The sequence below is a fragment of the Magnolia sinica genome, chromosome 4 (assembly GCF_029962835.1).
Source record: "Magnolia sinica isolate HGM2019 chromosome 4, MsV1, whole genome shotgun sequence".
Lineage (NCBI taxonomy): Eukaryota > Viridiplantae > Streptophyta > Magnoliopsida > Magnoliales > Magnoliaceae > Magnolia > Magnolia sinica.
Window position 1 is genome coordinate 50,657,735 of NC_080576.1, and position 3,852 is coordinate 50,661,586.

Below are 3,852 nucleotides of genomic sequence, written 5' to 3' on the forward strand. Positions count from 1 at the left end.
ATTATTTCAAATCTACTTAAAATATTATCGACTTACGTTTCTAATGATCATAAGATCAACCCGATTAAAGCTGTAACGAGGGAGTTATGACATTTCAAAGTTTGGTCAAAATCCAAAAATCTTATGCGATCCCGTGAGCGTGAGTAACACCACTATAAAATTTTGACCTACTTTTAGATAGTTAAATGATGTTCAAATGAGATGATTCTAAAGCCATTTGAAAGATCGTCAAACTACGTTTTCAATGCGCACAAGATTGCCTTGATCAGAACTATAACGAGGAAGCTGTGACATTTCAAAATTTGGTCAAATTCAGAATTCTTGCGTCTATTGTCATGATGGATTTTGATCCCACTTTTGGACAGTCCAATGGTGCCCAAATGAGATGACTCCAAAGTCATTTGAAAGTTTATTCAATTACCTTTACTCCGACTAGAGTTGTAATAAGGGAGTTATGATTATTTTCATGCGATAGCTTGATGTTGGAAATGAGAGAGAGCTCACCTAATTGCGTGAGAGTACACTCTTGAATTGCATGAGTATAGTGTAAAATCGCACTATCGCATGAGCTTGCTCTCATTTTCCACATTGAGTGATCTTGCAAAAATGGTTATAACTAAAATTGCATGAGGCGGTGGGCCCACAGGTGTTGAGGGTCAAATATTGCAATTATCCCCCATTTATATCTCGGTTGTATGAACATGATAATGCTTAATGTTCTATTTTACTCATGTTTGTGTTGCAAGGTGAATTTAAGAGCTTGGATTGAAAAGGGTGATGAAAGCATGGATTTGATGCTCAAGAGTCACCAAGGCAAGGGATGAATCTTAAGAGACCAAGATTGAAGAATTCACATGCCAAAGATCCAAGAAAACCAAGTGAGGAATGAAGAAAATCAAAGATTTGAAGTGAAGAAAAGGAATCTCGAAATTGTCTTGAAAAAGCATATTCTGAAACTCTAGGTCATTTTGTGAAATTGCGTAGAGTGAAGTCTATTTTTGGAAACTGCGGAGAGTGAATTCTATTTTAGTAAACTATGTAAATTTGAGGTGGTTTCTAGAGTTTTCTAACTAGGTGTGAAAGTTAGAGTTCCACAACTATAAATAGGACTCCTTAGGGTGTTCTTAGGCATCTTTTAGGATTTAAGGAGTGGAGCAAAAGGGTGGAGAAGTCGTCGCCAAGAGTTTTTCTTCTTCTTCCTTAGTTGTTTTCATGTTTTATTTAAGAGACTTTAGTTCAATTATGTCTATGGTTGGCTAAACCTCTTAGTTAGGGCTAAGAGGTGAAGCTTGTAGCGTGATGGGATGTTCTTATTGCTTTGATTCATGTTTATGTTGAACTCTCTTTGATTCTAGTTTGATTATAAGGAATACTTTCAGTTTTTCATGGTTTGTTATGACTCAAATTACAATAGATCTGTAATAGCTTTGAGTATCTTCTTTCCATGCTTTGAGATTATAAAATTAGGAAATCCTATTGTTCACCATCGTCCCTTGGGCATGGTTAGATGATGGAATCCCTTCTAATCTTCATAATTCTCTTATGATTGATTATGGGAATTGGTATATCCTGTTGTTTGCCATTGTCTCCAAGGCATGACTAGGTGATGGAATCACTTCCAATCCTCATGATTCTCATCCATTGAGAATTAGGTCAAGGGAAGTTCAGATTTAGTTTTATTGAAATATCTTCCAATTGGATAGGATAGGACTTCGATTCCAGTTGTGTCCTTGAATCAAGCATATTATAATCTTGATTGCTACAAGTGGATCCTTGGAAACCCTAGTTCCCACCTTTGAATTTCTTAAGTTTCTAATTACACACTTTACAATTACTCCATTTAATTCTAGATTTAAATATACATCTTCTTCTAGTTCTACTCCTAGTTGCTTTTAGAATACACACGAGATTAATCCCTGTGGATTCGACCTTGGTCTCATCGAGATTAGTACTACATTGTGACCCTACACTTGGGGTTGTGAACAAGTTTTTCGCGCCATTTCCAGGGACTAACAGTTGCGTTTTTCTAAGATTAACTAGTTTTGGAATTAGTTTAAGATTAGGGTTTTTCTACTTTCTATTTTTAGGTTAGGGTTTTTTTAAATTATTTTAGAAACTAACTTAGCTTTCTATTTCTAGGTTTAGAAACTTTCCTTTTCTATTTTTAGAAACTAATTTACTTTCTAATTCTAGGATAGAAACTTTCCTAATTTGTTTTTGGAAGCTAATTTCCTTTCTTTTTTCTTTTTTAGAAACTAGTTTACTTTCCTCTTCTGTTTTTAGAAACTAGGTTGCTTTCTTATTTCTTTTTTAGAAACTAGTTTAATTTCGTTTTTCTTTTTTAAAAATTAGTTTACTTTCCTTTTCTATTTTTAGAAACTAATTTATTTTCTAACTCTAGGATAAAAACTTTCCAATTTTGTTTTCAAAAACTTTCTTAATCTGTTTTTGGAAACGAATTTCCTTTCCTTTTTCTTTTTTAGAAACTAGTTTACCTTCCTTTTTTGTTTTTTGAAATTAGGTTGCTTTCTTATTTCTTTTTTAAAAACTAATTCACTCTCCCTTTTCTTCCACAGGATCCTAATATAGAAACTTCTAATTTGGTAACTTCTTTCTAAATCTCTCTCTTTGTATTTCTAGATTTTTATCTCCTTCTTTCTTTTAGGTTTAGGCTAGATTCTGAAATTGATGGCTGAGAGTGTTTCATGCCCAAGTGGGTCCGTGATAACACTCGACGTCTCTTGAGTGGAGGAGGATTGGTTGAGGGGTTACCTATCCATCACAGGATTAGAGACTACTCGAGATCCACAGAGTTAACTAAAGTTATGGCTGCCAATAAACCGGCCAATCAACCTCCAAATCCACCTCAACCTAGGGTTAAGGAGATCCAGGATGAAAATGAGGTGCATCAAGCATCCCTGCCTCGCACTTTATGAGATTATTTACAACTGGCAAAGGTGAGCACGCCCTCATGCATGGTTTTTCTAGAGAATACAGGACATATGGATATCAAGCCGGGGGTGATCCAACTCCTTCTTAAATTCTATGGACTTGAATATGAAAATCCATATTTACACTTGAAAGAGTTTGATGAGATCATAGTCACTTTATACTTTCCTAATGTGTCTGATGACACGGTCAGGCTGAAACTCTTTCCCTTTTCTTTGAAAGAGAAAGCTAAGACTTGGTTGCATTCACTACGTCCACGATCTATTGGTAGATGGAATGACATGACAAGGGAGTTCATAAAGAAGTTTTTCCCATACTATAAAATGAATACCCTTAGAAAGTCAATCCTGAACTTTACCCAAAAGGAAGATGAAACATTCTTCCAATGTTAGGAGCGGTTCAAGGATCTTGTCAGTTTATGCCCACAACACGGTTTTGAAACGTGGTGCATCACGAACTTCTTCTATGATGGACTGAGATCTCTTATACGCCAATTGGTCAAGACAATGTGCAAAGGGGAATTCATGAATAAAAATGTCGATGATGTGTGGGACTATTTTAATAAGCTTGCTGAAAACACACAATCATGGGACATCTTCCTGAAATCGAGCACCACTTTTAAGCCTATTCAATCAAAGGAGGGGTGGAAAATACCTCCTAAAAGAGGATGATGATATCAATGCTAAAGTGGATAATCTCACAAGAAAACTCAAGGCCATGGAATTAAAGAAAGATAAGGCTAAGGAAATTGTTTGCGATATTTGTGCTTGCAACATTCACACGACTGAAAATTGTCCAACAATATTTGCTTTTGAAGAGGTACTGAATGAGCAATCTAATGCTGTAAATAATTACCAGAGACCTTTCAGTGGACCCACTTCCAATACATACAATCCTAGTTGG

General features: G+C 35.5%; 1 non-coding gene across 1 annotated transcript; it reads right to left on the reverse strand.

The window, feature by feature from the left end:
• Positions 1–3,278: 3,278 nt before the first annotated feature.
• LOC131244826 (small nucleolar RNA R71) lies at positions 3,279–3,385 on the reverse strand. The gene has a single exon (XR_009170599.1). It is a non-coding gene; the product is annotated as a small nucleolar RNA R71 (small nucleolar RNA).
• Between the last annotated feature and the right edge of the window lie 467 nt (positions 3,386–3,852).